The sequence below is a fragment of the Ambystoma mexicanum genome, chromosome 4p, assembly GCF_040938575.1.
Source record: "Ambystoma mexicanum isolate Mex_15411 chromosome 4p, UKY_AmexF1_1, whole genome shotgun sequence".
Taxonomy (NCBI): domain Eukaryota; kingdom Metazoa; phylum Chordata; class Amphibia; order Caudata; family Ambystomatidae; genus Ambystoma; species Ambystoma mexicanum.
The window spans coordinates 475,415,216-475,440,410 of NC_090927.1; the positions used below are offsets into that span (position 1 = coordinate 475,415,216).

A 25,195-nucleotide genomic window follows, 5' to 3' on the forward strand; every position below is an offset into this window, starting at 1 on the left:
GCGTCGACACAGGCGTGCCAGTAATACTATCCCTAGTGTGACGTCCACTGTACCCAAGATCCCTCACGCGTCTAGGATCCTCAGATTGTTTTTTTCCACCATACTGGTCGGAAGCATCTTGCGGAGTCCCCTGGCCTTAGCCATACTTTTGCTAATAATTGAAAAATTATAATTCTTTATTGACATCCTTCCCCACCCCAACGTCGACCCTCGATACTCGACAACGGCTGGAGAAGACATCGACCGTCGGCTGCCGCACGACGGATCTGGGCCTCGTAAGGCCGATGGCCTCGGCCCGGGCCTGGTAGGCCGCTTGCCTCGGCCCTTCAAGTAGGGAGAGTGGGGGGTGGTACATACTCTTCACTCTTGGTATATAAGTACTCCTTAGCTTATATATTTCATACACTTACCAGCCCGCTGCCTTTAGGTGCGTATGGAGGGTACCCCTTTCCAATTCTGCCCCAAGTGCAACCGCAAATACCCTTGGGTCGACAGGCACGCCCCGTGCAATCTCTGCTTGCCGAGGGACCACCCCGAAGCGAACTGCAGAGCGTGTAGTAGCTTTAAACCTAAGACACTTAAGGACCGTTCGACTAAGCGTTGGGCCCACCACGCCAGGCAGGCGGCCATGGCAGCGGAGGGCGCCTTCAGCGATGGCAGCAACGCCGTACTTTCGGACGGCGAGGGCATTACGGCGTCGAAACACAGCCGAGCGCAGGTCCCCGACCTCGGAAGGTCGTCCGGCAGGGCGACTATGGGGAAGACCCCCGGCGACGCAGGCGCTACACACCCTACACACACTAAGCACACTAAGTCCAACCGAACCTCGACGACGTCGACTTCTCGGAAAGAGGCACAAAGAGAACGGTCCGACTCGGTGTCCTCTGGGCGCTCTCGATCGAGATCGTCTCATGACGCAAGGCAAGCATCCACTCTTGCCAAGAGTGTCTCGCTCCCTAGACTAACGGAAGTTCGATCGTCGGAGGACGAAGAGGACTTCCACCCCCAGGCCGCGCTCCAAGAAACGGAGCCCGTAGTTAACACCAGCGAGGCCCCACGCTCGAAAAACACATTCTTCCACTCCTGTACGACCATCCTTCCCCCCTAAGCAAACAGATAAATACAAATCTACTGAAAGATCAACATCCAGCAAGGGTACCCTTGATAAGTCCCCTAAATTGCCTACTAAAGTCATACCCTGTTCCAAAGAATGGTCCAGTGAAGACATAGACAGGGTCATGTCAAGGATGTCTTCCTTGGCTGATTTCTACGACAAGAATCCAGAGCATTTCCTCTCGTATGACCCTCACGGGGCCACACCCTCAGGTTCCACTGATCCTATCCCCCTAAGTAAAAAGGCCCGGTTCGAAAGACCTGAACCCTTTGAGGTGCAGCCTTACTCTACTCCATTCCCTGAGGGGGACCAGGAGTTTGAAATTATGGAGGAACAAGCCGGGACGGAATACTATGCGGATGATGAGGATCAGGAGGAGGGAGAAGATGAGCAGGAAATTTACAGAGTAGATTCCCCGGTAGAGAACGAAGCCCCAGTTACCGACTCTCCAGTCGATAACCAGCCCCTCCTTAATGAGGTTCTCGCTCGCGCGGCAGAACATTTTCACATCGACACCCACGGTGTACAGGAGGAAAGGGACTTCGCTGAAGAGTTGGTGGGAGAGAGGAGGCCGGTCGCTCAGACCATCCCTATCCTTAAATCCATCCAACGGAGAATAGATCCATCCCTGGTGAACCCTAACCTCACCAGAGCAGTCAACCCCAGGATCGAAAAGCTTTTCCGGGCAGCCCAGTCTGACCCTCTCTATATAAGAGGACATCTTAAACCAGACTCCCTAGTTGTTACCAACACTCGGAAGAGGGCTGGAACACCCTTATCTTCATCAGAAGCTCCTCCCGACAAGGAGAGCAAGAAACTCTACGGGTTTGGCAGGAAGGTAGCCTCAACGTCCGCCTACCAAGCAAGGATTGCTAACTCCACCACCCTGTTGGCCAGCTACAACTGCCATCAATGGGAAGAGGCCGCGGCGCTCATAGCCTCTGCTCCTGACCCGTTAAAGGGCCAATTGGCTCAGATCTCGGCAGAAGGGAGAGCCGTGTCTGGTTGCATATTAAAAGCAACTTTCGACGCCGCGGACAACGCAGGAAGATTGATAGCAGAAGGTACTGTTATCAAAAGACATGCGTGGTTACGGCAGTCGGGGTTCAAAACAGAAACTCAGGCTTCATTAATAGACAAGCCGGTGGAACCCGATCTATTGTTTGGGAAAGCGGTCGAAGACGCACTTAAAAACGCCAAGGACGAATACGAGACACTGAAATCCCTTGGCCAACTAACCAACAAACCCCCTAACCAGAGGGGGAATAGTAATTTTCGTCGCCCACGCGGCCAAAATTCACAAAGAGGCAACTATGCCCAGGTACAGGGTACACAGTGGAACAACAGCCAGCAGTCTACCCAAAGTTACGGCAGGGGTAACAAGAGAGGTTGTGGAAGAGGCAGAGGCAGCCCCAACAAGGGAAGTGGCACGCCCCCTCCAAAGCAGTGACGCTCAGTTCAGGGTCCCTTCTCACGCAACCCCAGTAGGGGGACGCATTTCCAACTTCACCCAGGCTTGGGAAGGGATCACCTCAGACAGATGGGTGCTGTCAACAGTGTCCACAGGATATTGTATAGAATTACTGAAGCGTCCCCGGAACCATCCTCCACGACAAAGAGTACACTCCTTAGAACATCAGAAGATCCTTCTCGAGGAGATTGCCATTCTGCTACAAAAGGACGCGATAGAACTCGTCCCAGGACACCAGGTAAACAAGGGTATCTATTCAACTTACTTCCTTGTGCCAAAGAAAGATTTGACAATGCGCCCAGTACTGGACTTACGGTCTGCCAACAAGTATGTCAAGCCCCAAAAATTCCGTATGACCACGCTACAAGAGGTAATCCCCCTCCTAAAAAAGGGGGATTACATGGCAACCTTGGATATGAAAGATGCTTATTTTCATATTTCCATGCTCCCGGTGCACAGAAAGTACTTGCGCTTCAAGGTGGACAGTCGCCACTACCAATTCAAGGTACTGCCCTTCGGAATAGCTTCAGCACCCAGGGTATTCACCAAGGTACTGGCGGTGGCAGCTGCACACCTACGCAGGGAGGCAATCCCAGTGTACCCTTATCTGGACGACTGGCTCATAACGGGGGAAACCCCAGGAATTTGCAGGACAAACATTCAAAGGACTATCGACCTCCTCCACGAATTAGGCTTCTCAATCAACGAGAAGAAGTCAAGCCTAGTGCCAAGCACCTCAAAACAGTTCCTGGGAGCAATCCTAGATACTCAGAAAGGGTTGACCTACCCTTCGGAAGAGAGAATTCGGAATATACTACTGCAAATTCCACATTATCAGTCCGGTCAACAAATAACGGTACGCAAAGCAATGCGGTTACTGGGCATGATGGCGTCATACATTTACCTGGTCCCCCATGCGCGACTGCGCATGCGTCCTATGCAGGAATGGTTGGCGAAACAGTGGTCTCAGTCAAGTGGTCAGTGGGACGATCTAGTGGTCGTTTCGCCAACACTTGTACAGAGGCTACACTGGTGGACAAGAGAGAATCTCGCAAGGGGAAAACCCTTTTACGATCCCGAAGTGCAGGCAGTGGTGACTACAGATGCATGCCTGACTGGGTGGGGAGCTCACCATCTCCACCACACAGCTCAGGGTCTCTGGTCTCACTCAGTAGCCAAGAACCACATCAACCTGCTAGAGCTTCTGGCAGTATTCAGAGCGCTTCGGGCGTTCGAGCCCCATCTAATAAACTTGTCGGTGCAGATCCGGACGGACAGCACAACAGCCATGTTCTATCTGAACAAGCAAGGAGGGACTCGTTCGCCAAATCTGTCCAAGCTTGCCCAGAAAATCTGGATATGGGCACTCAGACGGAACATCTTCCTGTCATCGCAACATGTTCCAGGGGAGCTCAATTCCCTAGCGGATGCTCTAAGCAGAGACTCCCTCCCAGAAGAACACGAATGGGTCCTTCACAGAGAGATCGTAGAAGATCTCTTCTCTCAGTGGGGTTTCCCCACTATAGACTTATTCGCCACAAGCGAAAACAAACAATGCCCAGGATTTGCATCCAGGTTCCCCCAGCCAGACTCCCAAGGGAACGCCCTGTGGATGAACTGGTCAGGGATGTTTGCGTACGCTTTTCCACCAACTCCTCTCATCAGGAAGGTAGTGTACAAGATGAACAAGGAATCGATGACGCTCATCCTAGTTGCTCCCATGTGGGCGAGACAACCATGGTTTCCACACCTACGCAGGATGGCGGTGTGCGAGCCCATCAAACTCCCAGCCTGGTACAACCTACTGTCCCAGCAACAAGGTCAAACAGTGCACCAGCAACCCAATTCAATGAACCTGGCAGCATGGCTCCTGAGGTCATAGAGTTTGGACATCTCAATTTACCACAGAGGTGTATGGACATCCTAAAAGAATCCAGGAAACCAAACACAAGGCACTGTTACTTTGACAAGTGGAAGAGATTTGTTATTTGGTGCCAGAATAAACAAATCAACCCGGTTGATTGCACTCCTTCCAACATTGTGACATACATGCTCCACCTGTTGGATGCAGGATTGGTTTTTAACTCTCTGAAAGTACACCGGGCTGCCCACTCGGCTTACACTACATCCCATAACAAGGTGTCGTGGTGGAAAGTACCAGTAGTTAAAGCCTTCATGGAAGGAGTAAAGAGACTTCACCCTCCTATTTCTAACCCACCACCAGGGTGGGACCTTAATGTGGTGCTAGCTAAGCTCATGGGCCCCCCTTTCGAACCCATGCATAAAAGTAGTCTCAAACACCTGACTTATAAAACTGCCTTCTTAGAGCCTGAATTTCACTGACCCTTCTTATAGAGGTAATGGCTACTGTCAGTGCAGGATCCTTTCTTTACTATCCACAAAGACAAACTGGTTTTACGCACACACCCTAGGTTCTCACCTAAATTTATATCTAAATTCCATGTAAACCAGTCCATCGAGCTTCCGGCTTTCTTCCAGAACCCGCAAAGCTCGGCTGAGGTGAAACTACACACCCTAGATGTGCGTAGGGCGGTCCTCTACTATGTAAACAAAACCAGACCGCTAAGGAAAACAGACCAACTGTTTGTCTCCGTAGCTACAGGCAGAGAGGGAGATCGCGTCTCTAAAGGCGCGATCTCGAAGAGGATTATCAACTGTATACTTCTGTGTTACTCTCTTTCTGAAAAAACTCTGCCTTTTACGCCAAGAGCCCACTCTACTAGAGGCATTGGGGCCACTCTGGCTTTCATTGCAAATGTTCCCCTCGACACCATTTGCAAAGCAGCTACTTGGAGCTCTATTCACACTTTTACTCAGCATTACTGCATTGACACTCATTCCAAGACAGATACACAAGTGGGACAAGCGGTTCTGAGACACCTGTTTGCTCATGACTCTTCTCACATCCCACCTCCTTCTTCTGGTACTGCTCGCTAATCTATGCACAGCATGTGATCTAAGCAGATTCCACAGGCCTCAGAAGGGATACATTACTCACCGTAATCGTATTTCTGATGCTTGTATCTGCTTAGATTCACATGCGACCCACCCTTCCTCCCCTCCGAGAGAAGGCGCATGATTGCTGGTAGTCTTACCTTTCTGTCTATCTGCTTGGATTATCTGTACTCACGCTACTCCTCATGCTTCCTCATGTCAGAAAAAATACAATCTGAGGATCCTAGACGCGTGAGGGATCTTGGGTACAGTGGACGTCACACTAGGGATAGTATTACTGGCACGCCTGTGTCGACGCCCATTTTCGAGTTTCGAAAAACAAACTGTAATACTCCGCAGCTTCCACTAGATGTCGGCCTATGCACAGCATGTGAATCTAAGCAGATACAAGCATCAGAAATACGATTACGGTGAGTAATGTATCCCATATATATATATATATATATATATATTCTTTTTTTTATTTACTGTACCTGATGCTGCGGTCTCATTCATTGAGGCCAAGGTTCCTCGCCCAGTGGCCCTGTCCACCAGATCGCCTCCAGAGGGGTGGGGGCACACACGAGTTGGGTAATATTTTTTTATAGAATCTCATATTGGGTGATTTGTCGGAGTGTCTTCATCTGTTATCTGTTTGTACACCACTTTGTACTCAGATGGCCGCTATCAGGTGTGTAAACAGTTAGCCCCTATGCAAATACATCGGTTTGTTTTCTGGTTAATAGTTTTGGGAGAGTTTCAGTACGCTCCTACATTCCGGGCTGCTCTGACGGTGGGGGAGTATAATGAAGGGAAAAGCGGGGATGACAATTGGATATTTCACTTGGTGGGTACTGTATGTTTAGAGGCAGTTAAGACTATACACATTTCAAGTTAGCAACAGATGCTTACACGACCCAAATGGCTGTCGCGTACGGAGGGGTTGCATTCATCAGTTGGAATGTAAGGGGGCTGGGTAACCGAAAGCAAACTCAGAAGGTACTGTGAAATGCCCAGTGACATAGTGCCCTCATACTATTCCTGCAGGAGACCCATGTGACAGCAGCCCAGGCTAACACCTTTTCCAGGAATTTAGGGGACCATAAACTCTTCAAATCTCCCTCATTGTGGACCAGAGGGGTAATGACCCTAGTACACAACACAGCAATTCCAGATCGAGACACATGGCTGCAATGTAATAGTCCATGGGAAAGGAAACTAAACCTGGTGGAAGTACTGCTAGTAAATGTCTGTGGTCCGAATATAGATGAGGCTAACCTTTACAATTAAACCATTACTTCATGACTGGGTTACCCTATGGCGGTGATGATTTGTGGCGGAGATATAAATACCATCTTAGTCAATACATTGGATTGCACGAGGGAGTCTAGCAGGACACTGTCCACTGCAGCCTGCAAGATACAACAGGCCACGGAGGAAGGCGACTACTTAGATTCATGGAGGGCTTTATACAGGGAGTAACTGGAACAGCTTGAACCAGAATGTATTTCCTGTATAAGTGCTTAATAAGCGAACAATAAATAAATCCACATTTTACTCTTCAGTGCACAACATGTACTCCAGAATAGAGGCTTGGATGATATTGTCACATTTACTCAACAGGGTCTCTTCATGCTCGAGATATTCCCCAGAACCCACTCAGATCACTTCCCTAGCAAATTATCCTTGAGTATTTCATAAGCGGCAGACGGTAGAACTCCATGGAGTATCCCAATGTCCCTTCTCTCCAGAGAAGCATGCTCCCTACTCGAAACCCCCATGACACTGTGTTAGAGAGAATGTTAATTTCTGTACCAATTCCCTTAAACCTTAGAGACCCCCAGCTCTTTTGCTGGACTCTGGGATTTTTTCATTTTACTCCTGAATGAGTGGGACACCCCCCTCCCCCCCCATGTGTTTTTCTGACTAGGATTTTGTTTCTCGCTGTTTAATGGAGTCTGGTAAACTCCATAAGCATCTGCTTTTTGCTTTGACATACAGCATCTTTTGTGCAGTGCCGCTGCAAAGTCCTTTTGACTTCTCTTAATGTTTAAGTACATTTTCTTGGGTGAACTACTGTTCCCAGGAATAGTAAGATTACTTTTGTTTTACCTTTTCTTTTGTGGGTCCAGCATACACCACCCTATGCGGAGTGCTGGGGGGGTTACCCCGTAACTCCTTAGCCCACTTCTCGTGTAACATTCTGTTACTCTAACTTGAATGGCTGGTGGCAGTAGTTTCTTTTTTTATTGTTTTTATACCTTTGTATCATGTATCTGGAGGCTGATTTCTCAGCCGCAGTCAGCACCCAAAGGTGACCATTTTCCGAAAATGGCCCCCGTCTTCTTTTTTCGCCAGTTCTTGTCAGTTAGTTCCTTTTGGGCTTTTACTCTGTTTCAATCGGATTTCAGTCCTTTGTGCATTTTGCCTTTGGTAGGCTTCAGCCCTGAAGCCCGCCCAGGCTCCAGTGTGTCTGGAAAGACAGGAAGTGAGGGAGTGTCCAGAAACATCCCTGTCCTTTGTCTCTAGGTGTGCCTGAGTGAAACCATTTCTGATTGTCCGGCTGTCTGTCTGGAAGGACAGCCCCCTGCTGGGTGATTGACAGCCCTAGGGCTGTGAATGAATGGGAACTTGCTTAAAAGGTGAGGATTTTGGGACTACAGGCAGAGTCGACCACTGGAGGACAACAACCGACAAAGTAGACGTGAGGAGACGCCAGCACTACACTCCTGGACCGCGAAGTGCCCGTTGAAGCCCTGCAGCTGTGCTGACCCAGTTTACGTTTCGACTGGGAAGACCCGCAAAGGACGACTTACTGCCTTGGGCCGGTGGGACCAACTAGCCTTGAGACAAGCTTCATTTTGGCACAACCCCAGACTTGCTGTGGCTTCAAGGCTGTAGAATCTCAATGCCCAGTGACGCCTGACTATCATAGAGTGCATTGTCTTCGGAAGTGCAAATCCGGCCAAAACCTTGTGGGCATACAGAGGACCCTACAGAAGCAGCAAAACTTCATCCAGAGTCCCCTCACCAGAGTCCAGGAGCGAGGGATCGAGTCATTTCCAACCGGAGCTGTTCGTTCTTCTTTTGCGCTGAGAAAAAGGCGCTAAAACCACCAAAGGCTGCTGAATCAAGGAGAATCCATTGCTGCAGAGTCCCTCTCTTGAGTGCTGCCACAGTAGCCCACCAGACGACCTCTCTTTCGTCAACACGACCAACGACCAGGAACAAGGGTCTGCGTCACTGCCACAGGAAGGCATCCAGCTGGAACCAATTCTTCAATTCTCAGGTACTGTGCGGCTTGGGGTACATCTACCTTTTGCCATTTGTGATGCTTCCTAGCTTGGGGAGTACTATTTTAAACCCTTTTGAGTTGACCTCAACTCACCCGCACTGGCCTCACAGCTTGTACTTCTTCAAGGTGCCTCCTCTTGAGCTTCTGTGACTGACTATTTTAAAACATTTTCTAAGAAGAGAGCATTGGAACTTTGAACTGGCCCATTGACTTTGGCTGTCCTGGCTCCCTAAAGGCCCCTTCGGAACCTATTGACTTTGGAAGTGCGTGTTCCCTTACAGGTTTTAACCCTTTAAGTGCCATGGGTATTTCTCCCCAGTGCCAGGGCCTTTTTTGGTGATTTTGGTATGTGGCCATTCAGTGGCTTGTCATATTTTTGTTACATGAGATATCTCGGCCAAATTTGGCTCCTTTTTTTCCCACATGTAGGCGGTCGTAACGCAACCCAGGAATCCCAGGTTGCTGTAGGGGGGTGAGAGAAAATAAGCAAAAAGGGCGAAAATTTTGGGTTTTTTTCAAAAAATGCCAATAAAATGATGTACGAAGAAGCCTGTGGATTTTTCCTTGTAAGAGCTAGGAACAAATGGTTTGCTGTGCGGAGTTCCCCAATTTCCTGGCTTTCAGGAACAGGTTGAGTGGAAATGGAAAAAAATTATTTTGATGTGGTTATCAACCGTTTTGTGAGAGTTGGGCGATTTTGGCCATTTTTGCCAATTGGACATGCATGGACGGAATGGAAGAAAAGGGCAGGAAAGCCAAATTGGAGGACAGAAAGGCATATATTTCTGAAAAGTAGACAAAATTCCAAGTTTAGGAAGGGGTGATTTGCATAGGTCAGGCAACAACTAGGTAGGAGAAACTGCCATCGATTGGGGGAAAAGCGGGAAAATGACCGAAAAAAAAGGTATGTGTTGGACATGGTTGGCTTGGTACGGCAATGGCTTCTATGAATTTTGAGAAAGGCAAAGCTCGCTACATTCCCCCGACTCTTGCAGTTAGGAGAGCATACATTTTTTGTAGTGTTTTACAAAACAAGCAATACCACAAGCCAAACACTGAGCCATGGTACACAGGAGTTTTACGCTCACGGCCTGACCAGACGCACTTAGCATGTGTAAATCGGGAAAACCAGTGTGGGGGGGGAACGGCAAGCATACATTTTCTGAAAGAGCACAGGCAGACCTTTTCAAGGGTAGGTGACTTGTGCAGGTTACAAAAGTGTATGGTGGCTAAAGCAGCGACTAAATGTAGGTCACATTTGGGAAATTAAAGGGTTGTGAGACAAAGAGCACCAGCAAATGGGTCAAAACGTTATGAAAACCACACAAACACAACACATGGCGTACCGTCCCGCGTTCCCACAGGTGTCCCGATGAAAACGGTACCTCACGTGTGGGTGCACATACCTGGCCGCCAAGGGGAAAGCCTAAAACACACGTCACCCCAAGTCTGTTTTCAGAGCGAAATCTCAGACATGCTGCCGACCGGCACAACATACAGATATCGGCCTCGCGTGTCCAAGCCACCGAGGAAAATAGGGAAACCCATGCATTTCCGAAAAGAGGACACCTGTGGGAATCCGCAGAGGTATGATTTGCGAACATCGCCCCAGAATTTATTACCCAGACAGCCCCGCAAAGTCTGAAATGTGGGGGGAAAAACGCTTTTTCTGCACATTTCGCTCGGCGCACCCATCGAAACACGCCCCCAACAACACATGGCCTACCGTCCCGCATTCCCACAGGTGTCCCGATGAAAACGGTACCTCCCATGTGTGGGTGCACCTACCTGGGCGCGAAGGAATAAGGCTAAACCACTGCTATCCCCCCCAAAGGGTTGGGGGAGGCAACCTACAGATGTAGGCCTGGGGTGTTTCAGCCACCAAGAAAAACAGGGACCCCCATGCATTTCCGAAAAGAAGACACCCGTGGGAATCCGCAGAGGTCTGCCTTGCGCAAATTGCCCCAGTTTTTATTAGCCACAATCCCAGACAAAGTGTGATATTTGGTGGGGAAAAAACACAATGTTCACTTTGTCTGGTGTTCTGGGTAATAAATTCTGGGCCGCTTCGCGCAAGTCAGACCTCTGCGCATTCCCACGGGTGTCCTCTTTTGGGAAATGCATGGGGTTCCCTGTTTTCCTTGCTGGCTTCGACACCCTAGGCCCAAATCTGTAGGTTGCCCACATGAACAAATTGTGCTGTGGCGAAAGGCTTGGGGTTACTAGCGGGTTACCCCTTTCCTTTTGCGCCCCCGGTAGGTGCACCCACACATGTGAGGTACCATTTTCGTCGGGACACCTGTGGGAATGCGAGAAGGTATGACATCTGTTGGTGCCGACGTATTTCCGTGAGTGCACACAAGGAAATGTCTCTGAAATTGGCTGGAAATGCAGACAATTCTCAGATATTTCCCTCTGGCCACTCACCGAAACACACCGCCAACAACACGTGGCCTATCTTCCCGCGTCGCCACACGTGTCCCAATGAGAGGCAGACCTCTTGTGTGCAGGTGTCGTACCTGAGTGACAATGGGTACATCTTTTGTATAGTAACTTCTCTGTAGTGCGCTTAGGAAACAGTAAAGTACTGGTAGTAAGCCATTTCACATGCACCTTTCCTCACACTTCCCATACATACCAGTCACAATGCAGTTAGACATGCAAGGTGGGATTTAGCACAAGGAGAAACCTCCTTGTGTAGCGCAAGAAGGTTCGTCCTTGTGAGCAGTGATGCCACGACAAGGCATCCACCGGATCACTGACCATTCGGATCCCTTTCGTGTCTGCAGTCAGTTGGCATCCATTTCAGCAGTTGCACTTCTACCAAATCACTAGCACCAGAGCAAGTGTATCTACACATGAGCATATCTACACACTTATACACGTGGCCATGTGCTTACAATGCAACTGTGTCTCTAGCAATATCTTAACTATCATTTGGCAGCAATTGTATAGCAACTGTGTCTGCATGCAAACTTTGTGCCTGCAATCACATGTGGACACTGATAGCAAGTGCATACTGGCTCACTTCGCTACCCTGCCCTACAGGCGCTTTCTTCCACACCAGCTTTGAGTATGCCCATAGCAACTATGGGCAAACATTCTTATGTTCAACCGTACCCACACAAAACAGCCACCCTGCAACATGACAATCATTTCTGCAGTGCTGGAAAAGTGCATTCACAGAAATTGCATCTGCATGTTCTTTGTATCTTTACCTAATTCACACTCCATTCGTATCCAATTAATTCCTCCAGAAGACGTGTCACTTACACCACACATAACATTACTCGCAGTAAAACAATAAACAAGGCAGGATGTTACGAGGTACGCAAGACACCGCTGCCATATAGTTGGTGTCCAAGTACCACTTTCATGACACTTAGACCTCAAGGGAGGGAGCCAAAGTGGCGTGTATTATTTTGAAAAGACACCCCTTGAGTGGAGGGAACCTGAATGGTGTTCTGGTCTTCCACAACGCACCGCTTGAGTAGAGGGAGCGGGACTGGCCTTTCTTTGCTTGCCAAACCTTAGGTGGAAGGAGCCAGATTCGGGTTCCTGTCCAAAGTACGCCGGAAGCAGATGGGGCTTTCCAGACGTTTTTTTCTACGGCAATCCCGAACAGGAGCAAGCTGCACTAGCGTGCCTTGCCAAGACACCCCAAAGGGGAGTGACCCAGAGTGCTCCACCCGTCTTCTCCATGGTCCGCCTCAACTAGAGGCGGTGGAGTGGCATTCCTTTCCAAGATGCGCCTGCTTTGGAAGAAACAAGCATTGCGTTACTTTGCAAGGCACACCACGCACAGAGGGAGCTAGACTGCCTTTTCCTTATGAGGCAGACCTGAAGTGAAAGGTACCGGGGGTGATGTCTCTTTCTCAGGCAGGCCTCAAGTGGAGGGGGCAGGACTAGCATTGCTTGCCTAAGCACGCCAAAGGGGAGTAAACCAGAGTGCTGTCCCCACCTACTCCAAGGCACACCTCAAGTGGAGGGAGCTAGAGTGGCATTTCTTTCCAAGAAGCACCTGCTTTGGAAGAAACAAGCATTGCATTACTTTGCAAGGCACACCACGCGCAGAGGTAGCTAGACTGCCTTTTCCTTATGAGGCAGACCTAAAGTGAAAGGTACCGGGGGTGATGTCTCTTCCCCAGGCATGCCTCAAGTGTAGGGGGTAGGACTAGCATTGCTTGCCAAAGCACGCCAAAGGGGAAAGACCCGCATGGCACAACTCAAGTACAGGGACCCGTAATGATTACTATTTCGCAGGCACACCTCCAATGGAAGGAGCCTGATTAGCGTTCCTTTGCAAGTCACGCTTTGAGCTGAGGGATCTAGACTGATGTAAATTTTGTAGGCAGGCCTCAAGGGAAAGCTACGGCTGTGGTTGCCTTTCCAAGGCAGGCCTCAAGTGGAGGAAGCAGGACTAGCAATGCTCGTGAATGCACGCTAAATCAAGTGAAGTGAGTTGACATCCTCTTGCATTTTCATTGAAAGTACACCTCCAGAGCAGGGTGCAAGAGTGCCATTCCTTTATAAGACATGCACGATTTCAGTGGCTAAGGGTCCCTTTCAAGGAATGATGGGCATTTTCGGAAATCAGTCGATCTCCCAATAATTTTCCTTTGTATGATACAAAAGGAAACAAGGCTGAAAGCAGAGGGCAGGCTGGGAAGGGCATTGGGGACAGTACACCCGAGTATCCTTCCTCTTTCCTTGTCTTGTACACACCTTACATTTTCGGTACGGTTGTGCCTTCGTGGCAGTGGGAGGCACATAATCACCAAAGTGTCGCTCTTGCAATCTGGCCACATCTTCGACCACTGGAAAGGAGGGCATTTGTACATGAACATTAGCCAGAGATTGAACAATTGCTAATTCAAAATCCAAAAAGGAGAACTTGTTTTCTGGAGTAGCTGCACGGTACACCACATAAGCATTGTACGTTGCCATATGCACAATGTGTGTGGCTAACTTTTTGTACCAGAAACGCGACTTGCGTTTAGCGTGGTATGACTCAAGCACTTGGTCATTTTTGTCTACTCCACCCATGTACTTGTTGTAATCCAGAATGCAATTGGGCTTCAACACTTGCTGAGTCTGCCTGCGCAGAGGGACAGCTGAAGTACTTTCATCATGAATAGTACTTATCATGTACACGTCCCTTTTGTAGCAGAATTTCACTGCTAACAATTCATCCTGCCTCAATGTCATACATTGTCCCTTGGCCAACTTCTTACACACAAGTTGTCTGGGGAAGCCTTTGCTGTTACTGCGGATTGTACCGTATGCCAGTGTGCCCACATTGAACAATTCCTTGAACAGTGGAATTCCAGTGTAGAAATTGTCTACATACAAATGATGTCCCTTGTGGAGCCATAGTGTGAGAAGATCCCAAACAATCTTCTCACTTGTCCCTAAATGGGCTGGGCAGCCCGGAGGGTTTAGGCTAGAGTCTTTACCGGTGTAGACTCTCATGCTGCTGACATACCCAGTGGTACTTTCACACAACATGTACATTTTAATCCCATATTGTGATCTCTTGCTAGGAATGTATTGCCTGAATACTAGGCGACCTTTGAACAACACCAACAATTCATCAATGGATATGTTCTGGCTAGGAACATACACCTCTGCAAATCGGTGAGTGAAGTGGTCCAGAAATGGCTTCAGTTTGAAGAGCCTATCAAAGTTTGGGTCCGTTCTGGGTAATGCTGCCGAGTTGTCATTGAAGTGCAACATACGGTGCAGTGCTTGAAAGTGATTTCTGCTCATTGTAGCTGAAAAAAACGGGCAATAAAGTGGTGCTACAGTAGACCAGTATATCGCGACAGACGGCTTGTGTCCAATTCCCATGAGCAGAATGAGACCCCAAAACTGTCTCATTTCAACATCGTTTGTGGGTACCCAGGCTTGTGCTCTGGAGTGGGGTTTCAGAGTGGGACCCCTAGACCTCATGAACTGTGCAGCGTATAAATTGGTTTGCTGAACCACATCTGCAATGAACCCATCATCAACAAAAAGGTTGAAAAAATCAATAGGCTGAAACCCTTCTGTATTCACTGTGCACCCTGATATACCAGTGAAAGGGGGCACAACAGGCTGAGCCATTGCTGGAGGCACCCAGAGCGACTCTTGAGTCATGTCAGGAACTGCCACATTGCGTGGCCGTCTTGCACGTCCCCTCCCCCTTACAGGTCCCCTGCGTGTGGGAAGTGTGCGAAAAGGTGGACGCACTCTTCCTTCCTTTTCGTCATCAGATGATGACGATGATGGTGGGAGGAGGGACTTTCGTCAATGGCCATCTCACTTCCCCAATCACTTCCCTCCTGCCCCTCAGAAGCACTATCTGTTTCAGAATGCATGTACACATCTGTGCCTTGCTCTGAGCCAGACTCCATCACTACAGCGAATGCCTCCGCACCAGACATTGATCGCCGAGAAGCCATGAGTACCTTCGCTATGGAACCCTTCACTGCCCAAAGACCAGATGAAGACTGAAACAATAAGTATGTGTGCTTCTCAAAGTATGGAACATAGCACAGTAAGTGGTATTCAGTGCCACAAACCTACTCCACACAAGTACACCAAAAGGTCCAGACTTTGCTCACAAACTGTAGCAGCCCTCTGCAATATGACATACTCCCTGCACGCTACAATAAACAGAGTACTACTTTGCAAACACTCACGTGAAATGCTAAGGACCAGCTGACTGCTTTCCTACAAGTGGGTAGACAGCTACAACACACCTGCATCTAAAAGAAATAGAACAAAAAATCTATGGACAATGTCCTCTTCCGCTAAACTGTACAGAAATACAAGCATGGGGACGAGGATTTCAGCCACACTACCTATTCAGAAACAGCCAACATGCTTTGCACAATGCCCTCCTCCATGGGATGCTTGTGGATGGGAAATCGAGGTGAGAAGCAACCATGCAACGTATTAGTGATTGGGTGAGTTGAAAAGCCATAGGCAATGAAGAAGCAGAAAGGGAAGATAAATAAAGTACACGGCAGCCCCTTCCAGGCAACTGCTGGCACACTTTTGACAAAAAAACCTGCTCATTCACATAGGGGTGTCTGTTGTAAGGGGAAAGGTCACAAGGACGAATTTAATGCAAGGCCAAGCAAATTGATTTAGGCTGATGCAAGCGGTGATGGGTAGCTAAGAAATAAGCAGCACAGACATACTGAATGCATTGACATGCCATGAACGCAGACAATTGCTAGGAAGTGGGAGTCTCACTGCCAACATACTTACTACCATTTTTATTCACATTTCACATATTGCAGTACGCCCATCAGTTACTGGGCAACCCCCCCGTAGAATAGCGTCTGGGCAAAATCCATTATGTCTCCAATGAACAGCTCCATGCCTGTTTTGGAAAGGTGCACCTCATCTCTGTGAAACATCACAGCACCTTTGATAATGCCATGGTGAATGGTCTGTATTCTCTTGTTGCCCTCTTTCAGTCTAGTGAAGTCTCCATTCAGTTTCCACACCGAGCGGTTGATGGCCCTTGTATTCCCTTGAGTTCTCCAATCCATCCTGGGAATCATCTGGGACCAGGCCACCACAGTGTTTGGAAACCTCTGTGCAATCCATTCAAGGTCCGTCATGAGCTGCTCCCGTACCCCCTTTCGTCCCACAAACGCAAAATCATTTCCTCCCAGGTGCACCACTACAAGGTCAGGGGGTGGGGGCTCTCCTTTTGCTTGGGCATCGATGATGGCTCCTCTGAGCTGGTGAAGGCTCATCCCCCGACCCCAAACCAATGCACTGCAAGGCCATCCCTTCCAGACCCAGATGTAGGTGGCCCTCGGAAAAGTCGTGCAGCCCTTTGGATATAAGAGTGGCCGAAAATCCACACAACCCTCATCCTCACTAGGAAATGGAAACAGGAAAACCCCCATGATTATGGCTATACATACAGTTTACCAAATAACACAACGATTGCGTCAACACATGGCTCTTGTAACAATCCCAGACACATACTTCACCCACTCAAAACGCACCTCTAATTTCAGATAACAGTAGGTTGACACATAATTGCCACAATGTTTTCAGGGGAAAGAGGTGAAGAAGATAGTATGTCACCTTGTGCCAATAACACAGTTGTGCTGGCACAATTGCAATCAGTGAAGGTTTATACTCCTCTGGGGCACCAACTGCACTGAACGGTGTTAAGGTTACTTGCATACACCACTATACTTTGGCAGGGTGACTAGTCTGCCAGAGGATATGAAGTTCACAGGAAGTGTGCTTTGTACGCTCTTTGAATATAGGTACCCTGACAGAATGTACCACAATCACCACAAATGGATGCTCCTTCAGACACTTTCATTGTGAGTGTTTCGGCCACAGCTCCAGGACCACTGGTGAACTTGGGGGTACTCAACTACCAAGGCAGAGAGGCGGGCAAGGTCACACACATCAACCACCACCACCCTACATCGCTTCCTGGTCAGCACTACAGCTTTCCCCTCCAGGAAGGGATGGGGACCATGCCAAGGCACCCTGCCCCCAATGCTGAATTAGGGGGACAAACTATCCACCAGTTGGACGGATGCCAAAGACCAATGAGATCCCCACACCCCCCCAACGTCCTTCCCCTCTAGCTACCCTGCGTTACAGCTTTTCCCCCTGCAAAAGGATGGGGATCCTGGCGGGGCCCACTGGACCCACTGCTGGAATTGGACCAGAGAAAAGATGAACATTGCAGTAAAATGATTGAGCTCTGTACCAAGTGTGCATAGCATGCTTATGTTGGCCAAACCGTTCCTTCTGCAAAGCAGCCACCTTCCTCAATGCAAGGCACAACCATCACGGGGCCCGAACCTCCCCACTTCCCTTTCCCACCCATATCACTGACAATGCAGCCACATTTTCTTCCACCCCAGTAACCCTCCACCCCCACATTACCAAGTAATATATGTTGTACTTACATAAGTCAGCGAAAGCTTTTCAGTAGCCGCAACTGAAAAGGAAACATAAAAGAATTACATTCAGTGCTTTGCCTATCAATAACACATCCAAACTATCTGGTAACTATCTGTACATTTTTCAGCTCCTTCCACCACATACATGACATTTCTCAGGCCTTCTATCACCATGGAAGCCTGGACTGCAAATTGATAGGAAATTGGAATAGGACCAATGGGCATATGGCAACCCCCAGCACAAAAAAAAACCTTCCACAGATGGCTAAGTGGCAAAGTTCCCTCCCAGGGAAAAAGCACTGTTCAGCTGGACTGGGGGCCATTTTGTGTGCTACCCCGGCAAGTGTCTTACTGGCCACCACAATACCTCCCCAGAGCACCCACTTCCCTTCACAACACCAACACTACAGGCCCAGTTCCCACCCATACCCATCCCAATAGCAGTGTGCCCCCCATCCACTATACAATGTTGCAATAACCATATTTTCATACTTACATAACAAGAGAGATGCTTGAACTGCTTAAGACCTGTAAAGGGAAAAACAAAACATAAATTATCTGTGTCAGCCCACCCACATACCAAACCACCCATACAGTCCCCCCCTATTGCATTGGCCAGTACGTTTTGGCCACCCCGGCGCCAGATTAGCACACCAATGTGCCCCTCTGCGCCAAGGCAGGTATAGTAAACAAAGAACACAATTCAAAATGGCAGGCTGCCCTTTAGCCGGGCCGGAAGGGCCCCCTACACCGCTGTGGATTTTTCTAACGTGAAGGGGGGTGCACCTCTCCACCCCCACCCCAATTGGAGGGGCGGCCCATCTCATGTAGCCCTCCCCAGGGGCAGATAATGGGGGGGGGATGTCCCGCACTCCTCCCTGGGCTCAGGCGTCCGTTCCTAGGAGCAGAAATCTGGTCCCAGGGAGGGCTCCATGACATGGCACCCACTCCATTGTGGGCGGGGGAGGGGGTCAACGCCCCATCCCATTAGAAAATTCCCCGACCCTTTGAGGTGCCCCACCGCCCCCCCCCCCCCTAAAAAGCGGTCCTCCATTTTCACTTTTTCCTTTGGTAATCCAACTCCCCTTGATGCAGAGAGGCACATTGGTGTGCCAATCTGGCTCCGGGGTGCCCAAACCTTACTGCCCCACCCACTGGGGGGCCTATCCCACCATTTTTGGGGGCCCTCTCCCCCCACCCCAAATGGGTGGCAGGGGCACCTCATGCAGGCCTCCCTGGGCCTCCAACAAACGGCTGCATGAGGTACACCCCACCTCCATTTGGGGTGGGGGGGAGAGGGCCACCACAAAAGGTGGGGCAAGACCCCCAATAGATGGGGCAGTAGGGTTTGGGCACCCTGGGGGCAGATTGCCACACTAATGTGGCCATCTGCACCAATCGAAGTTGGGTAAAAAAAAAAAAAAAAAATTCACAGGCTGCTTTTTAGGGGGGGCTGAGGGGCACCCTAAATTGGCAGCGAATGATGTACTGCAACGGGGGGTGGCCCTCAACCCCCCCACCCCAAATGGAGGGCCCCACCACACGCAACCATCCCTGGGGGCAGATAGGGGGGGACCCATCTCATGCATCCCTCCCTGGGGTCAGATGCCCCTTCCTAGGAGCAGATATCAGCCCCCAGGGAGGGTTGCATGAGGTGGGGTCCTCCATTTGGGGTGGGGGGGGGTTGAGGGCCACCCCCGTTGCAGTACATCATTCGCTGCCAATTTAGGGTGGCCCTCAGCCCCTCAGCGTGAAACTGAAAGTAAATTCCCCGCAGCAGCCATTTTCGGCTGCTGCGGGGAATATCTAACTTTTTCTTGTCCGTCCTTGAAGCACAATATTGTAATGGTGATTACAAGTAAGTGCTAATACGGACCTCAAATGACATCACTAAGTGTGCTGGAATATGTTTAGCATAAGAAAAGTTTAATCCCCTACTTTATTACGCTTGTTGAACTGAAGCCTAACTTTGGGATTACTGTTACTATTAGTTGCTGCTTTTTAATGATAGTCTAATTATCCTTGTGTGTGTATATGTATGTATGTATATATAAATATACTATAACTCTGTGTGTTAGTGTTTACTTGGATACCTGTATTTACTAATTTCATTGTACAGCTCTACAGCTCACATTACCCCTCTTAAGATAACCCTGGCTGCTCAGTCACTCTACCAACTTGTGTTGTACAGGCCTATATTAAAAGGTGGGTTACCTAATACCAAGAGATGTCTTGTAAAGTCCCACACCAGTTGGACTCTACAAATTCTTAGCTAACACACTGGAAGAAATTCAAGCAGCGATTTACGAACAGCCTAATGGCTAGGTGCCCAGGTCGGATGAACTACGCCTTGCATTCTACAAGGAATTTCGGGAGGTATTAGCTTCATAGACCCACAGAGAAGCAATAATAACCCTGATCCTAATGCCTGGGACACCAGTGGATGACTGTGGCTCATATTGCCCACTATCCCTTATTAATGTAGACCTCAAAATCTATGTCAAAGTAACAGCAACTAGGTTCTTACCTCTCATGACCCGTTTAATTCACCCAGATCAATCTGTTTTCATCCCCGGTCGCTCCACGATCCTAAACCTCCGTAGACCATTCAATGTAAAATCCCATCTAGACCCAGAGGCACAGGCAGTAGCGATCTCGGTGGACATGCAGAAAGTATTGAACTCTGTGTCCTGGCTGTTCCCCTTCCCCCTGCAGAACTGAGCTCATGGTGGCAAAGTCCAAAGACTGAAGTATGTTGTGGCAAAGCCAAAAGGCTGGCAAAGAGAGAACCAAAAGAGTGTGAGCCAGAACAAAGGTGCAGCTACAGAAGAACCAGTGGCAGCAAGTGAGCCTAGGGTGACCTGTGATGGGTGGACCATGTGGTCCGAAAACTGCATCTAGACCTGGTGTACCCTTTCTGTAAGAGCCAAAGAAATATACAGAAAGTAATTACAAGTGCCTAAAAGATTGCTGAAGTGAAGCAGAAGAAAGCAATCTGTATTAACTTTCCATAACTAGAAGTGTAAAGTTGACCTGGAATTGGTTTTGAATATTGAGAGACTGACTTTAAGTACAAGTTTGCAAGCTGGTGTCTTGGGAGAGGAGAATTCTGAGACACGTTTTTAACTGTTTTCTTGGGGAAGAGACTTTGTCGAACTGTTTGAACTTGGTGAAGGGAAGCTGGAAAGTAAGCCCAGAGCTGGAAGTAGCTCAGAACTTTCTTTAGAAAACTATTTACTTTATTGCTGACATCCCGACACATTATTTAGCTTTAGTTGTGAGGGCAAGTATATGTTTTGGACACAGGCAGACCTATAAGTTGAACTTCCTGACTCAAACTATCCTTAGTTTCTTTAGGTAGGGAAATCCCACCTTAGCATAGGGCAAGTTAGGCTTTTAGCCATCCTGACATTTAAATTAATAAAACATTTTTATTGGAACTTTGAATCTGTTGTCTGTGTCTTGCTTCATGGTGCATTCCCAGCTGGCTGACATCAAAGATGGGTTTAAAAATAAGGGCATCCGATTGGGAGGTATCCCCGAAACATATTCTCCTGTTCCTGAGAGACCCAAGTCAGAATATAGACTCTATAATTCAAGAGTTGGTCACCTTCAATAAATATTTGGGTCTAAATGGGAATACTACGGATTTAGCTCTATTACTAGAAACTCACAAAACTCTGAAACCTGCAAATATGGGTGCTCTTAACTGGGCTGGTGACTTGATTAAATATTTGTGAATGACAGTTCCACATTCTAATAATCGCATTTTTTACTGCAATTACGGTACATGCATGTCTCGTCTGCGGTTGACATTTGCAAGATGGGGCAAACTACTGATGTCTTTACTAGGTAGAATCTAATTTCTGAAAATGACTATACTTCATAAACTGCTATGCATATTCCAAAACATACCTTTATGGCCAGTTAAAGACTTTTTCACAGAATTACAGACCAAGTGTACCGAGTTCGTATGGACACCAGTTCCTTGTTGAAGTGGGCTGGCCTGGCACAACCATACACCTCAGAGGGCCTTGGGGGCCCAGACTTGGAACTCAAACACAATTTGCTGGGTATTGTTACAGGGAAATGCAGTCCTCTGCTCCCCCCATCCCCCTGCCCACCTCAGCCCACATGTGAAACTGGAAATTGGGGCGGCTGGGGCAGCTAACTTGTAAACTCTACTGCTGAGTAATGTAGGGGCGGCATGGTATGACACAGACACAATAGGTACAATTTGTAAAACCTTTATTGATGTTTCTGGGGTTGGAAAACTCCTATTTGGCCCTATGACTAAAATGGGAGTAGTCTCGACCATCAAACAATAAACAAAACAGTCCTACTAGATTCAATCAAAACCAGACTATTTGTGTAAAACCTCGCACACACGCCACTAAGACATTACCCAGCTAAGCCTATGTGTCCAAATACAAACATCTGAATCCTATTGACATTGAATCATGATATGCAGCTTAAACCTCTAACCCTATGCTGCTAGATCACGTGTAACCAATCATGCATATCTAAACTCATGTATGGGTCAAGGTAACCTAGCAGTTTTTCTCTGTAAAGGAACTAAGCCATTTTCTTGTAACAGCGATGCGATGCCTCCGGGCTGCTTGTGCGCTTTATAAATGCAAATAAATAAAAAAATAAGTCAGTCCAATCAAAGTGGTCTATGCTAACAAAACCTAATGCCTGGCTGTTAGGCAGAATTGCATACAGTACCCTCTGGGACCACCACATACAATTAGGACTACAAGTGTAAGCAAAACAAACCTTTGGTATAAGTCTGTACTACACAGTTTTTGGTAGCGAGCCGAGCAGCCAGGCTTATCTCAAGAGGGAATGTGAGCAGTAAACGAAGTTACACAGAGGTCTTACAATCACAGTGGTTAGGAGACACTTACACTCAGTGTTTCTTGGTAAAACACTTATTAATTAATTACACAATCATTTAGAAAACATTCACTAGAAGGAGGCAACTTAATATCATACACAAATATACTTCAGTTCCAAACCAATAAGCTTCTGAGTAAATAAGGCTCCTCTGAAATAGGAGTAAAATGGCACTTCATTTACTTTAAATAGGAGGAAAAAGGAAAAGTTCATAAAATAGATCATAAAACACTTTCTTAGGCAGTGCAAATAGTTTCAGTTCACTAGAGGACTCTATTCAGTTCAATAGGCCTAGACCAAAGTCAATGGGCTAGTGTCTTGGATAGGAAAGAGCAGTTCTTGTAGTAAACGGTAAAGTCTTTGCCAAAGTTCTCCGAAGTAGTTTGTACGAAAAAGAATCATATGTTGGGTCACAAGCTGATTAGGCCTGCAAGTTGGGAAAGTTTCACCAACTTTCACCGCGAGAGGTAAGTTCTCTCAATCGGGTTGGCTCAGTACCTTTAATATGAAGAAAAGATTCAGCTGAAGACGTTGGTTCCTGGCAGTTTCTGCAGATCTCGTTGTTCCTGAGCCTCAGTCGTGGGGACAAGAGGGAGGATGTTGGGGGACTTCTGCACTGCACAGGGATGGTTCAAATAAGCTGGCAAAATGGAAGTTGTTCGGTTCGACTAGCTTTCGTCAAGCACACAAGCTGGTGTCCTTCCCTCTGGTTAATCCTAACCAGCTCCGAAAATGGTATCCAGGTGGCTTACGAGTTGATTGGTCCCACCAACTCAAAGGAAGAAGTCGTCCTTGAAGGGCTTCTCTGTCGAGATGAACTTGGTGATTCAGACCTGCAGCAGGGCTTCACCGGGCAAACCACCGTTCAAGGAGTTGCAGCAGCCGTCCTCTTCCAGCTCGTCTTAGGTTCTTTCGTTCCAGCGATCGACTCTGCTTTTCCAGTCCAAGAGACTTGCCTTTTAAACAGTCTTCTCCCTTTCATTCCAGCCTAGCTGCCACTCACCCAGCAGGGTGGCTGTCCTTGCTGGACTCCGTTACTCGTTATTGCGGATTCTCCAGCTGTCTTTTTACTTGAAAGTTAATTCCCAGCTCTGCCTTTCTTCGCGTCTCATCCACACGTGTGCAGCCTTCACTTGTGATTATAATGTTGCCTCTTCAAACATTCTTTAACACACACCGATCTCTCACGTCACTTGCCAACTCACTGGCTGTGTGCGTTGCTTTCGTGGGTTTACGATGTCCAATTCACGAGTCAAGGTTAGTACCACAGGCTTGGCCTCACCTCCCCAACTCTGCCGGTCACCAGGAAGGGTCGCTGGTGTCCTTGAAACACAATGCAGTCTTCGCTTGCGGGATCTGGCCTTCTCCATGTGTCTTTCGTAGCCTGTCTGAGGCAACAACCTCACTCTGCTCCAGTAGGTTTGCCTTCACCCCAGAAGTCCTGCTCGTACTAGTGTTCCACCTTGCTCAGAGTGTGTCTTTAGGTGTTGCCTTTTATCCCGTGTTAGGAGAGCAAATTGGTATCGGGTGTATGCACTTGAAGTGCCTGACTTCGCTTGACCCAATTAATGGGACATGTCCAGTACGATGGATGAGAGTTAGTCTTATTACTCTGTCACCCTCTTCCTCGGCCCATTGTTTGTGTGAAAAGGGGCGGGGGAGTTGGGACATTGGAGCGTCCTACAAAATAGGATGAGGTAGACAAACAAAAAAGGGGGGAAATACTGTGTCTCGCCATCGGCTGCCTCACCCCTATTTCCTGAAGACCCTTCACCCAGGTGATCCTCGCGCACGGTCCACCCCCAGAGTCTGGGCCCAAAGGCGATGGCCGTGCCCTGGCCACCTGAGAGAGAGATCCCCGGGGACTAGCAGGTGAGACACCCTCTAGTTTCTCACAGTAACTACTACAAACCAGATAGCGTGTTGAACACAGTGTGCATCACACTCTTAGTCTGAAGGAAGCTGTTTCCCTACTTGGGGGTAGCCATCCCCTATGAAGAAGGCTTCCCTCTCTGCAATAACCCTGCTGTAAACACAACCATCGGCATCAGCAAGTCCATGCAGATGACACAGTTTCATATACTGGATGGCATGTTCATGGAGGGGTACTTCATGGACTGCGAAAACCCAGGGTGGGTGCGGGTGTTGGTGGGGGTATCTCGCAGCTCAATTTTATTGGTGTTTGTGAGCAGCATTTAGGTATCACTGGTCCACATTCCCATTAGAACCCACCCCACAGACATGCTTAACGTACATACTCAATACTACAGAAGTTAGGAAAGGGGTGTCCACTCTGTTTGGGCTAGTGCAACGGAGTGCACCAAGTGGGGTGGCTAGCACCATTCTAGATGCGGTCGGGACCTGCAGGTGGAGTTCACTGATGCAAAATGGACAAATGTATGTAAACTAACAAAGGAAACTGCACTATGCCCTAGCCATAATCAAACTCTTTAGCCCAGAATGTGGGGACTGCTGGCCCATGGATCATGCTCCCAGTGCTGATTGAATGCATATTTTCTAGTCCC

The 25,195-nt window shown here is 48.4% G+C and overlaps 1 protein-coding gene across 4 annotated transcripts in view; it reads left to right on the top strand.

Annotated features, from left to right (window-relative positions):
- The window catches only part of KIDINS220 (kinase D interacting substrate 220), a 1,499,978-nt gene that overhangs the window by 221,870 nt on the left and 1,252,913 nt on the right, over positions 1-25,195 (top strand). The gene's annotated exons all lie outside the window — the stretch shown is intronic.